Genomic DNA, 15,053 nt, shown 5'->3' on the forward strand with positions numbered 1-15,053 from the left:
GACAAGCTGTGGCCCAGCTGGAAGGATTACCCACGACCCAGCCAGCAGCAAACAGTGACCAAGGACAGCACAGCACATCCCCCAACCCCCAAGCAAAAAAACAAAAAAAGACACACATCAACAACCTGCACACACACCGCACCCTCACACACACACACACACACACACACACACACACACAAAATAACTCTGTGACACATACACACACACACACAAAAAAGCCACATGCTAGCGTCCGTTTCATTGGTTTCGGAAACGGGCCTTTTTTACTAGTCCTATATAATAATTCTCACCTCCAACGTTCTGACTTGCCTGGGACCGTGGCTCATTCCAAGTTGGTCTGCTAGGCTCTGTAGATCAGGCTGACATCACCGTAGCCATTATGATGTCAACTTCAGAACCCAGGGGGGGGGGGGGGAGAAAAAACCACGCCTCACAGCTGATCCATGTCCAGAGGAGGGTCGCTGGACATGGGTGGCTGGAGGGGGGGGGCAGGGGAGAGAGGAGGGTCACTGGACATGGGTGGCTGCAGGGGGGCAGGGGGTCACTGGACATGGGTGGCTGGAGGGGGGAGCAGGGGAGGGAGGAGGATCGCTGGACATGGGTGGCAGGAGGGGGGCATTAGAGAGAGGAGGTTCGCTGGACATGGGTGGCTGGAGGGGGAGCAGGGGAGAGAGGAGGGTCGCTGGACATGGGTGGCTGGAGGGGGATCAGGGGAGAGAGGAGGATCGCTGGACATGGGTGGCAGGAGGGGGGCATTAGAGAGAGGAAGTTCGCTGGACATGGGTGGCTGCAGTGGGCGCAGGGGGAGAAGAGGGTCGCTGGACATGGGTGGCTGCAGGGGAGCCGAGGAAAACATTGCTTGTGGCTGTTTCATTGTGTCAGAAACGGGCCTTTTTTACTAGTATATATATAAAATATATATATGTAAAATAAAATAAATTGAGGTTTGGAGCTTGGCTCCTTAACCTGTAAGTGGGGAGACATTTTTGTAGAAGTAGCAAAATTGCTGTGGAGAGCAGAGGAAGTAAGCCTTCTACTTGAACCATCACACTCATACCATCTAGACCACTGCTGTTGGGCGGAGCTGAGAAAGTCCCAGTGATGTCATCCATGGGGACTTCAAGACAGCTGCACTGCTACAGCATGCAGCTGTAGGTATGTGGCCAAGGGGCATGCCTGGCTGGCCCTTTTGAAGCCCCCCTTTAAGCATCTGCAGTGCCAAAAGACACTGAAGGGAGTGTTGGTTTGATTGGATGGAGGAAAAATGCCTAGGAGTAGCACAAACTTTGGATTCTTTGTTGTTTGATTTCAATATGGGAAAGAAGAAAATAAAGGCTTCTGTGCCAGATGTTCCTTCTCCAGCAATTATTGGTTTCATGGATAAGCAAGTTGTCTCAGGCATGTCAGGAGTGAGTGTGAGGGACTCCATGAAAATGGTGTCTTCATAAACTTGGGTCAACTACCTCCCCCCCCTCCCCCAATATCCTAATGTAGTTCTAACACTTCTGTTAGGGTTGTAACCCTCTTCATTCTGTGCAGGTTACCCTATCTTTCCTGGCAACTTCGCACTGTTAGTGGTGTAGTCATTGCCAGTTTGTGTTGGTTTCTTCAGCCATTTCAGAAACCTGATGCCCTATTTGTATTTTCCCTCACCGTCCCTCTAAATTAACACACCTCCCTTGAAACACTTCTTTCTTTCAATTAATACATTTTCATTGTATTAATCCTTTGTTTGTAAAGTCTGTGTTTTCAGTCTTTGTATTATTTCAACAGTCTCAGCAACTCAACACTCAGAGCTGTGACAATCTCCTCTTTTCTGCTGCTCATGCCTCTAATGATACACCCAACATACTCTTAACTTTCCCAATTGCCTTAGAGCATTGATTAATTACCCTGAGCTCACCAGAGATGATTACTTCCTGATCACTTTCTTCCTAGTTTCTCCCATATATATAAATAATATAGTAATCTCATTTTTTACGTCACTTGTGTAGAATCATACTTTTCCCTGAAGTTTCTCATAGACAGTTTCTCATGTGTATCACTAATAAAAAATATTGAAAAGGGCTGGTCCTAGTTCAGGGCTGCAGGGCATCCCACTGACATCATTGCCTGTTCTGCCCCCACAACCCGTGTGTGCATATTTCCATTGTGTTTTGTATTATACTGGCAGCCTTTATGTCAAAGCAAGAATCTGCTTCCTTCTAGGTTCATGTCATCTTTGTTCTTATAGGCCAAATGTTGCACGTGACCCATTCCCTTCAGTCAGACCTGCCTGGCTTCATGTCTGCCCAAAGTATAACCCTTAACCCTACTGGTAATTTCCAGAGGCCCTAGTCCTTATGGGTAATCTGTCGCACCCCTCCCTCTGAGGAAATTAAAAAATCTCCATCTTGGCTCAGAAAGCAAGCAACTTTCTTTCTCTTCCCCTGAAATTTGTATCCTTTATCTGTCAATTGATCAACATCCAGCCACAAAACAGTCTTCATATCTGTACTGAACCAAAAGCAGACAGGACTGGAACAGGATAGGGCATTGGTGTAGCTATGGATGGGCCTGGGTGGGCATAGGCCCACCCACTCTTGCCTCAGGCCCACCCAGTGTAGTGGCTCCCAAATCATCTCATTGGTGGTGCCTCATTCCTCTTTCTCCACTGGCGGCATGGCCACCCCCATCCCCCCTGGTCTACCTCCAAGCCATCACTGGCAGTGATTGCTGTAGACAACTTGCACCGGCCATGCAGGCTGCCCTCTACCACATCCCACCCTCAATGACCTCACTTCCTGTTTATTCACTGGCGGGGACGCAGTAGAGAAAAGCCTGCAGGGCAGGGCCGACACAGGATGCATACAGGAGTTGTTGGCAGCAACAGCTCAGAGGTAGGTTGGGGAGAGGGGGTTTTTAGAGAGAGACAGGTTGATGCCAGGTTGGGGGGGAGGAGCAGACACCGGGATCCAGGCAGAGGGGGAGAAAGATGTGAGTAGGGACAGAGGGGATGGATGGGAAGAAAGAGGGAAAGTCTCAGGAGCAGAGGAAAAGGTTACCCCCCCCCCCCAATATGTATATACAGGGGTGGGGTGGGAAGGGCCCACCTTGGTTAACTCTGGGTCCACTTGAAATGATAGGGATAGCAGCAGAAAAGGTGGCACAGCTGTTAATGCACATGACAGTAAAATGGGTTAATGGCAAAAAATTAACATAGGTGTACGTAATTGATTCTATGGTAATAGCATTCCCCCACATGCTGACCATATTATCTTTACCTACAAAACATTATTACAGAGGTTTTTCCTACTAATGTGAATTAAATTTATTGTAGAGGTTTTTGTCACTAACATGGCATGTTACTGGCATCTTACTACAGTTTAGTAAATAGGTCCCTTTGTGTCTTTCATTACATAATTTATGCACTAATTAATGGCTGGATTTGTTAGTCCTTGGTTGCCACATTTCTAAAGGGTAGAGCTTCCCAAACTCTCCTGGAGCCACACCTAGCCAGTTGAGTTTTCAGGATTATCACAGTGAATATCCATCAAACAGATTTACATACAACGAATCTCAGATGTATGTCATGCATGTTCATCATGGTAATCCTGAAAATCCGACTGGCTAGGTGTGCTGAGAAGCACTTCTGTATGGTCTTCTTAGCAACAAGGCCATCTAATCTAAGTAAATATATATTCATAAAGGCCAAAGTGATGTGGAATCAATGAAGCTCTTAATAAGTCTCAGTGTTACTCTACCAATGTATTGTTCAGCCCATATAATTTCCTATTATCTTTCTTGTGGTATAAAAATCAAATACTTTAGCATAGATTGCAAGCCAGTTTGGGTCACTTGTCTTGAGCAGTGATTTAAAAAAAAGGCATGCAATAAATCTAACATCCAAAACAGCTCTTAAGAAAAAATGGTCAACTTTTGCCCTCCTGCTAAATTAGTTCAAACAAATATTAATATCCCTGATTACCACCTGACTGGACAGTAATCACAGGATTGGCTGCCAAGTTTTGGAAGTTGTGTTTCCAATGTGGGCATCTGAAATATTGGCACCCTTGACAGTCAGTTGTGCTGGCTTCTTTGCTGTTGCTTCCAGCAATTAAGCTGCTGATAGGGTGTCTCAGGCTCTTTGATATAATTTTCATTTAGCTCATCTTTAACTGTTTACTCATTCTTTTCACCCTGGGGAAATAAAATCCTGTGTTAATCTCTGCCTGTTTAATAACAAGGAGTGGATGTCTTACAACCCCAGAAATAATTAATGTTGTAACTTTGTATACCTGGTGCCCTCATTCGCTTACAGTGACTTTACTGTGACTATGGTGGGAAAAAGGCATTAATCTTGCCCTGACTTTCTCAATTTCATTTTTTAATTTATAGGTCGGAGGTAACGATATAAGCTTTGAAATACATTAAAAAATGGACATAGCTTGTTTTTCTATTTCCTGCTATCCCTGTACCTTTCATTCTCTTCAAGAAATCTGCTGGATTTCTACAGTAATAATGCTGGAGGGAAAAATAGCTGTTTGATATATATATTTTTTTAACATTGTAAAGACACTGGAGAGGGCTGTATTTGAATTGTAATTTTATTGTCTTTTACCAAACCACAATCAACCTATGCTCCCCCTTCCCACTACCACTATAATTGAGGAAAGAAACCCTTGAGCCATGAATTTAAGCACGACTAAGAAGCGATCTCCTTGAGAGTATTTCTGGAACAGAATTATCCTAGTCTGCCAGCTTATGACTGAATTCAAAAACAATGCAGACAAGAAACATTTTTGTCTAACTGTCCTAACGTCTCTGTCTTCTCACTTTCCAGTTCTGGACAACGGAAGCTTTAAGGATTATAGAAACATGATAACAGATAAGAATCCCAAGGCTCACCTGGTCTCTGCCCTATTTCTCTCCAGTTTGCAATTATACAGACCCCCCAGCTCTCTGCCTTTAGCCTCTCTACTCCATGGCAGTGTCCTGTGTTCATTCCCTTGTGTCTTTGTCTTCCTCCCATGAAAGGCTGGTCCATGCATCTGCTCTCCTGAAAAAATATTTCACTACATCTTCAGATAATATTATCAACAAAAGGCATTTAAAAAAAAAACATGTTCGGCAGCTCCAGTTTTCCCCTTCTGAACCTCTTTATATTTAGGAGGGAATGTACAAGCTGGCTGTCTTAAAACAGGGTGCTATTAATAACTTGCTAGTTCAGTGATGCATGACAATGTGGTGAGAAGAAATCAAAGGTTTTGGCAAGGTATTACATGAAAACAGGCCATCAAACAGTTATGCATCCTGCAAATATTAGCTGCTCATGTAGCTGTTGGCAGATCATAGTGAATCCTTAAAAGAATACTTAGAAATCCTCTCTCATTTAGGGGCCCTTTTACAAAGGCGTACCAAAAAGTGGCATGTGGTAGTGGGCCGGGAAATGGATGTGCGACAAAATTAAAACCGGTGTGTGTCTATTTATGGCCTGAGCCCTTATCGCCACCCATTGACTTAGCAGAAAGGGCTCATGTGTTACCCAGGCGGTAACTGTCCAGCACGTGCCAACTGCCAATTACCGCTGGGAACGCCCCCGCAGTAGAAAATTATTTTCTATCACGGGTTTTCAGTGCGCGCCAAACTCGGAATTACCACCAGGCACACGTGCTAGCCGGGCGGTAATACCGATTTGATACACGCTGCACACGTGTAGGCTCTCACGTGCCTTTGTAAAAGGGTTCCTTAGTGTCTACTATGAGCTGAAAATATGCTTCTTTACCTTAAGAGTTGTACGAGTGCTTTCCAACATCTGTTGTAATCCAATAATTTAGGCATCTTACCCCTACACAAAAGTGTGGCTAGAGAATCATTTTGAACACTGTTGTAACATAAAGGGCCAGATTCTGAAAATGACACCCAAATTTGGGCACGGAAAGTAATTAGCGCTATTCTATAAACGGTGCCCCAAATTGGGTGCTGGTTATAGAACAGCATGTAGTACAGGGATCTGCACCCAACTTTAGGTGCGAAGAATTTACAGCAACAGAAACCTAGTGTAAATCCTCACACCTAACTTAGATGCAGATCCTCTGAATTCTATAACATTGCGCCGCTCTTTAGTGAATGTCCCTGACCGACCCATGCGCCTACCATGACCACACCCCTTTTCAGTTGCATGCTGAGATTTACGTACGCATCTTTATAGAACAGCGCCTAGCAAGATGCTCACGTAAATCTAAATTGTTGCTAATGAATGGCTATAATTGTTAGCACCCAATTAGCGCTAATTGGCTCATTACTCAAATTGCACATGTCAATTGGGCCCACACCCATATTTGCTCATGCAGTTTTGTGCACCATATATAAAATCTAGGGGAAAAGGGATTTAGATTTAGTTTTCACATTTTTCAGTTACTGTTCAAGATGAATTAGATTCAGGTACAGTAAAATGCATAACCTAATGACTGCAGAGTTGACGATTGATAATTGAAGACAGACTATAACTGTGATGGACAATATGAAGCAATGGCTGTAGTTATTATGGGAATTTTTTTTTTAATTTTAAAATTATTTTAATGTTTTTATGCATTGAATTGTATAAGGTTTTATTACCTACATTGATTTTTCAACATGTGGACTATAAATATTTTAAATAGATATGTAGGTGTTTTCCTGTCCCTGGGGGGCTTATAATTTAAGGGGGGGGGGGGGGTCAATCAAGAAAGCTGACACAGATGTAAGCACGTAGTTACCACAACATATGCACTTAACTTTCTGGGCCCCTGATGCAGAAAAGGGTTTTATGCAGAAGCAAAAAGCTCCTGGTAGACACCAGTGTGCAACACATTAAAACGGAGGCTACTAGCTCTTCCACCCCGATGCAGAGAGCTGCTGCAGAAGACCAGTGCCCTTTGTACCAGTGCTCGGTCTCTGAATACATCCTGGCTCTTGGGACAGATTCTATAAATGGTGCCCAAATTTGGGTACCGAAGAAAATGAGCACCAACCATTATTCTATAAATGGTGCTCTGAGTTGGGTGCCATTTCTAGAATAGCACATAGTGTCAGAAGCCACGTCCAACTTTTGGCATGAGAATTTACACCAAAAAACCTGGTGTAAATCCTTGCACCTAAATTAGGCATGGATCCCCCAAATTCCAAAGTACTGTGCACATCTTTAACACGCCCTTCCTCTCTGTGCTCCCATAGCCATACTCCCTTTTCAGTTGCATGCTAAGAGATTTACGTGCACAACTTTATAGAATAGTGCTTAACAAGATGCACGTGTAAATCCAAACTTTTGCCAATTAATGCCAGTAATTGACTGTTAGCACCCAATTGGCTCTAATTGGCTTGTTACTCAGTTAAATTGCACATGCAAATTGAGCACACACCCAAATTTGTGCATGAAGTTTTGAGAACCATATATAAAATCCAGGGGTTTATGTGTCACGTCTGTGGTCATGACCCCTCTCAGGCTTATCTTATTTCTGGCAGTCAGCTTCTAAGCTGGCTTCTGTCTGGTCTTTCTGAGTTAGCTCTGTCTCTGTGTGCTGGCTGCTTCCAGCATGGCTCTGATTTCTCCACTACACTGCACCTGTGTGTGTTAAGCCTCTCTGTGCTTCAGTATGCTTTCTGCCTGTGTCTTGGTTTGTGCTCCCCTCGCCCTCTGGTGGCTAGAACCGGTGGCTGCCAAAGACTGTCTTGCTGTCCCTACCCGTTCCAGGCTTCAGCTCAGTCCGGTCCGGATCTTCCAGGCTGCCAGACTTGTCTTTCTTGTTTGTGCCTGCACAGCACCCGTAGCTGCCTTGTGATTGCTGTAGTGAGTCGCAGCTGCTGCTGGGCTTATTAGCCATTTGGAAACTTCTGTGTTTGCCTTTGCATTGCCTAAGGTCCCTGGTATGCTGGTGTGTGCTGTGCACTTCTGCCTAGTCCAGTTTATTGTCTGAGATTCTTGCCTGTTTCTAGTATAGTCTTTGTGTAGGTTATCTTGTACTGTATTGCTTGTTCCCAGTCTTGTTTCTTGTTTGTATTTCTCTGTCTAGTTCTTGGTTGTCTGTGTTTCTTGTTTAGTGGCTGCCTGGCAGCTTTCAGTCTTGTCTCTTGTCTGTCAGTATTTGTACCCTGTTTTAGTGGCTGCTCTGCAGTTTTCAGTTCCTGACCCTTTTGGCCTGTCCACTTCCTGCCTAGTGGGTATCCAGTTCCTGCCCTGTCCGGTAAGTCCTGCCGGCCACCTGCACCCAGGGACTCAACCCCTGAGGAACGGTGGTCAAGTGCAGGTGAAGTCTAGCTGTCCCTGTCAAGAGTTCTGTCTTATCCTTGTATGGGGTGGTTTTGGCTGCCGCTCATCAGCAGTGGCCCAAGGGCTCACAAACCTAGTTCCTGCCTTGAAAGCCTGACAGAATGCAAAGGCCATGACCTCGGCAAGATCACCCTACTCGCTGGCCTTCCAGCCTAGGATTTTTTCGCCTGTTGGCAATCCGGGTCACCGCCCGGGTGTAGCGCCTGTTTTTCGGGTGAAGTTTGGTTCCAGTTTAATTATGGTTTTTGATCCTTTCATGACACTTAATAAGTATCGTGGAACGCTTTTGTCTGATCCAGCCTTGAAGAAGCTTCCTGAAGCGGCAGCAGAGAGAAAGCGTGTCCGGGAACTTATGATTGCGGAAAACCCAGTTTCTGCCATTGACCCTTTGACCCTGCTCTGCGAATACTGGCACCTACTTGTCTCCTATCCAGCCCTGCGGATACTCTGGAGGCTGCCATTGAAAGAAAGCGTCTTGAGAAGCCCAAGCTCCAGGCTTACCGGCAGTCCAGCCTGAGGGGCAGCTCCAGCCAAGCTGCTGAGTCCAAGCCAAGGTCCAGCTCCAGCCAAGCTCTGAGTCCTGTCCAAGTGGCGCTTCGAACTGAGTCTCCCATCCCAGTTCAAGTGGCGCTCCCATTCAAGCCTCGGAGTCCAGTCCAAGGGACTCTTCTAACCGAGCCTCCGATTCCGGTCCAGGTGGCGCTTCAAATCAAGCCTCCAATCCCAGTTCAAGTGGCACTCCCACTCAAGCCTTGGAGTCCAGTCCAAGGGACGCTTCTGACTGAGCCTCCGATTCCAGTCCGATGGGCGCTTCGAACCAAGCCTCCGATTCCAGTCCGAGTGGCACTGCTAGCCAAGCCTCTGAGTCCGCCGAGTTCCAGTTTCAGCCAACCTGCTGAGTCCAAGCCGAGTTCCAGTTCCGGCCAAGATGATGCTGAGTCCACTCCGAGTTTGAGTTCCAGCCAAGATGATGCTGAGTCCACTCCGAGTTTGTGTTCCAGCCAAGATGATGCTGAGTCCATTCCGAGTTTGAGTTCCAGCCAATATGCTGAGTCCGGATCGAGTTGCAGTTCCAGCCAAGATGCGGAGTCTACTCCGAGTTCCCATTCCAGCCAAGATACTGAGTTTATTCTGAGTTCCAGCTCCAGCCAAGATGCTGAGTCTACGCCGAGTTTCAGTTCCAGCCAAGATGCTGAGTCTAAGCCGAGTTCCAGCTCCGGCCAAGATGCTGAGTCCCAGCTGAGTTCCAGCTCCGGCCAAGATGCTGAGTCCGGTCCGAGTTCCAGCCAAGATGCTGAGTTTAAGTTGAGTTCCAACTGCAGCCAAGATGCTGAGTCCAAGCCGAGTTCCAGGTCCGGCCCAGATGCGGATGCCAGTCCAAATTCCAGTCCAGCTAACCATGGTCCTGTCTTGAAGCCCCTCCATAGGTTTCACCATTGTTACCCATGGAAACCTGAACGCTCCCGTAGGGACACGGGAGCCTTGAGGGGGAGATACTGTCACGTCTGTGGTCGTGACCCCTCTCAGGCTTACCTTATTTCTTGCGGTTAGCTTCTAAGCTGGCTTCTGTCTGGTCTTTCTGAGTTAGCTCTGTCTCTGTGTGCTGGCTGCTTCCAGCATGGCTCTGATTTCTCCACTACACTGCACCTGTGTGTGTTAAGCCTCTCTGTGCTTCAGTATGCTTTCTGCCTGTGTCTTGGTTTGTGCTCCCCTCGCCCTCTGGTGGCTAGAACCGGTGGCTGCCAAAGACTGTCTTGCTGTCCCTACCCGTTCCAGGCTTCAGCTCAGTCCGGTCCGGATCTTCCAGGCTTGTCTTTCTTGTTTGAGCCAGCACAGCACCCGTAGCTGCCTTGTGATTGCTGCAGAGAGTCTCAGCTGCTGCTGGGCTTATTAATTTGGAAACTTCTGTGTTTGCCTTTGCATCGCCTAAGGTCCCTGGTATGCTGGTGTGCGCTGTGCACTTCTGCCTAGTCCAGTTTATTGTCTGAGATTCTTGCCTGTTTCTAGTATAGTCTTTGTGTAGGTTATCTTGTACTGTATTGCTTGTTCCCAGTCTTGTTTCTTGTTTGTATTTCTCTGTCTAGTTCTTGGTTGTCTGTGTTTCTTGTTTAGTGGCTGCCTGGCAGCTTTCAGTCTTGTCTCTTGTCTGTCAGTATTTGTACCCTGTTTTAGTGGCTGCTCTGCAGCTTTCAGTTCCTGACCCTTTTGGCCTGTCCACTTCCTGCCTAGTGGGTATCCAGTTCCTGCCCTGTCCGGTAAGTCCTGCCGGCCACCTGCACCCAGGGGCTCAACGCCTGAGGAACGGTGGTCAAGTGCAGGTGAAGTCTAGCTGTCCCTGTCAGAGTTCTGTCTTATCCCTGTGTGGGGTGGTTTTGCCTGCCACTGCCGCTCCTCGGCAGTGGCCCAAGGGCTCACAAACCTAGTTCCTGCCTTGAAAGCCTGACATTATGTTCTCTTCTGGACAGCTGTTATGAGGCATCTTTGAGCAGGAATAAAATTCCTTTATTGTGTTCAAAATGAGGATTGTTGTGACAGGAGACGAGACTAGCACTGCTAGACAGGTCAAAGACTGGCAAAAGCCCCAGGGATCTTCACCTGAACTAACCACCACTCCCTGAGAATTGAGCCCTCGGGTGCAGGTAGCCAGCAGAACTTAAAAGTTTTCAGCAGTGCTGACAGCGGGAGAGAAGCAGATCAGACAGCGAGGCAATGCAAAATCCAGGTCCAGGCATGGTTTGAGTCAGGCTTACGAGCAGAGCAGAACAGAAAGCACAGGTCAGGTCAGGCAGCAAGCAGAGCACAGCAGAATCCAGGTCCAGGCATGGGTCAGGTCAGGCAATGAGCAGAGTAGAACAGAAAGCACCAACAGGCAATGCCAGAGCAGCTACTGAGGCAACTTTCTGGAAGTTTAAATACCCTGTGATCCTAACTGGAAATATCGGATCCTGCTCCTTTAAGGGGGTGTTCTGATGACACTGCAGGCTGGCTGGACCATGCAGGGGGTGAGATGCTGCTGTCCCATTGGCGGGCCAGAATGCTGCCACCCTGGACTAACAACTGGGTGCTGTCGGGTGTCATATCCCAGGCGTCGGAGCAGACGGGAGCTCAGGAGCAGCACAGGAGTGAGGAGAGAGAGGTAAGTTGCAGTGGAAGCCGTGATAAGGATCAAACTCTCTTGATACTAGTAAATGGCTGTGGCCACATCAGATGACTTTAGTGTGTGGAGCACGATTTTAAAATAAGGAAACAGAAACAACTGTTTATTTCAAGTGGTTATCTGTAGCCTGGCCCAATATTTTCTTGTACATTTTTAGCATTTTTGAAAATGTGAAAAAAGCACTATCCCCCTCAGAGAATAACAGACTACTTAAATTTACATGATGATTATGCACATAAATTTAAGAATACTGCCATCATGTGGGTATCCATATTGCATAAATGGCATCACAACTAATTGACGTTTTATAATTATATGCTTAAATAGCATAGCATGGAACTGGTAGAGGGGCATTCACAGGGCAACAGCATGGGCCGGCCAACATTTATACGCACAACTTACAGAATGCTAATTGCGCCCATAAATGTCGCATTTAGGCACAATTATGTGAGCCATTGACCTGTCAATTTCATCTGGCTGATGAGGGTTTACAATAGTATTCTAAAAAGACAGTTGTAAATTCAAGTGTCCTTATAGAATAAGCTCATTATTCAGACTACCTAAATGGAGGCATCCGGTTATAGAATTGCTTCCTATAAGTGTTCCTGTTGACGTCTGTCTGTTTGTCCATCCATTAGAAGAGCTGTCCAGATCAAGGTGCTGAATATAAACCAGCTTAAAAAATGCTCCTTTCTAGTTGACTTTATAAAAAGCAAAGACCATCAACGTATATTGTGAAAGAAGTTGAGGTAAACATTTTCTACAAATGTTTGCAGCCTACCAGAACTCGGCTTATTGATTTTAGAAAAGATTTTGTTGTATTTATAACACATATATAACCCCCACGGAAATGGCGCATGCTGGGGGTGAAAGTACCACCAGCACCTGTATTGGGTCGGCGGGAGTTCAGGGTTGCCACATGGCAATCCTTTAGTGAAAGGGCCCCAAAGTTTCTTGTCATCATTTTTACATTTTTATTCATCAGAATACACCTTCGTTGACCTTGGACGACCTTTATTCATCATGTACAGTGCACACCTCAATCTCATTCTGTTCAGGATTAGGAAAAATGATCTGTCTTAAACAGACAGTTCAAAGGAGTTTTTTTTCTATTTTTCTTTTTAAATAAAAAGATAAATAAATACAATTTGAAGCCAGATTGGCTAATTAATGCTCAGAAACAAAGGCACACATAAAACACTGCTTTATTGACTGCATTTGCAAACACACTAAGGAATGCAAAGATCTTTTTTTTTCCAAAGCAATGAACCATGGTCCCCATGTGTATTAAAGCATACACTGATTCTAAACAAGGTGAGAACAATGGTGGACACAGCAAGTTCAAGGCAACACACACAGCATGCATTATACTCTCACACTGAACAAGTCCGATACGGTATATTGCTTTGAGGATTGCCTAACATGAAAAATGTACAAAAAGGAGAAATAGGGGATTTTCGCATTAATGAAAAATACATTTTTTTTCTCTACAAAGGAATTTCTAATACAAGAAAATAAATATTGCAACATAAGCCAAAAATAATTTAAAATTGCTCTTTTCAATATATTTTCAATATTTCTCTTTTATATTAACAAATGGCACATCACTTTCTTTGAAACAAAGAAGACAGGAGGGTTTCCCTCCTGTGACATTCATATAATTTCCTGTAACTGATTTAGAGGAGTACTGTTTTGAGTGGAAGAAGGAGAGGATTTTCCTCAAAGAACAACCAAACTCAGGCAGCAGAATTCGAGAGTTTACTAACCTAAAAAATTTATTGTGGGAACAAGGTATGCTTTACTGGCATGGAAATGCTGGGAAATCACTTTTGAGCAGAGAATTGTGACCTGCCATGTTAGTCCACTTGGATATGTGATAAAAAGAATTAATAACCATGTTGTAGGTTATACCGTTTTACTGGATTCACTTAGGGGTTCTTTTTACTAAAAGGCATTAAGCCCTTAAAGCAAAGTTAATGCATGCAAACAGGCTAACGCAGAAAGGGGTTAAAGTGTTTTCCAGTATGTTGCTGGATTGTACATTCAAACCTGTGTGTTACAGATTTTCACAAATATTTTTCAGAGGGGGCATGTCATGGGCAGAGAGTGGGAATTCCTGTGTTATTTGGCTAGTGCGTTATGAATAGCACATGCCAACTAGATAACAGAGGCGTTTCCGCGTTAATCTTTTGCAGGTACTGTGTGCTAATGGCATATTACTGCAGGACCTTAAAAAAAAGCTCCATGTTAAATCTGGGCTTAGTACAAGGGAAAATCCCACGTTAAAACACCTTAAACCCAGATTTTACCACACTTTAGTATAAAAAAAAAGCCCCTTAATGTATCCTCGACTAGCTTTTGAGAGTTATCCTCTTTTCATCAAATTTGCTTTTAAAATAGTGAAAACCATACAAACAGCCACAGACACGCACATTCAGACTCCTGCGTAGTCATGATCTATGTCAGTGGCATAGCTACGTGGTGCCACGGGGGGCCTGGGCCTCCCCAAATTGGTCTGGGGCCCCTGGTTTGGCTGGCATGGGTCCCCAACCCCCACCAGCTGAAGCATTTGTCTCGCGGTCTCACCACATTGCCTATCCTGCTCTTCTCTGTCGCGCCTTGCACTCTCATTTTAGTGAAACTGAGCTACGGTGAGTAAAGGAGAGGGTCTTCAGCCATATTATAAGAGATACAGCTAGAGCAAGGTATGTCAAACTCATGACTAATAATGGGCCACTATGGCAGCTGCACATTTATCAAAGGGCCATACTAAAATATTTGCACTACATCCCTCTACCCCCTCCCCTGCCACAATAAGCGTAGCCTCCTACCCTGCTCATCCTCTCTAACAGAAGCAGCTTCCCCACTCCCAGACTCCCTCTCAAGTGCCTCCATACTCACCTGCTCAACCCCCCCCCCCCAGATTAATTTAGAAACCCTGGTGGTCCAGATTGGAGCAGGATTGATCTCCAATCATCCTACCCATCCTGGTTCTGCTTTCAAAACTTTGCTCCTGCTCCAACCTTACTGCTGGACCACCAGGGCTTCTAAACCAGACCCTGGGGAGGGGTGGGGGGGCTACAATTAAGCAGGTGAGGGGAAGTCCAGGAGTGGGAAGGCTGCTTCTGTGTGGGTGGGTGGGCAAGAGAGGAGAAACTTTGTGGGTGGGGGGGGGGGGGGGGGTTGTCTGGGATACCATGAACATAAGAACACAGAATAGCCATACTGGGTCAGACCAATGGTCCATCTAGTCAAGTATCCTTCTTCCAGCAGTGGCCAATTCAGGCCACAAGTACCTGGCAGAAAACCAATCTACCAATCTCAAGGCAAGCAGTGGCTTCCTCCATGTCCATCTCAAAAACAAGACTATGGACTTTTCCTTCAGGAACTTGTCCAAACCTTTTTTGAACCCAGATACGCTATCCACCACTACCACATCCTCCGGCAATGAGTTCCAGAGCTTAACTATTCTTTGAGTGAAAAATATTTCCTCCTATTTGTTTTAAAAGTATTCCCGTTCAATTTCATTGAGTGTCCCCTAATCTTTGTATTTTTTTGAATGAGCGAAAATTGATTCACCTCCATCTGCTCCACACCAAGAGAGTT

This window comes from Microcaecilia unicolor, chromosome 8 (genome assembly GCF_901765095.1).
Source record: "Microcaecilia unicolor chromosome 8, aMicUni1.1, whole genome shotgun sequence".
Classification (NCBI taxonomy): Eukaryota; Metazoa; Chordata; class Amphibia; order Gymnophiona; family Siphonopidae; genus Microcaecilia; species Microcaecilia unicolor.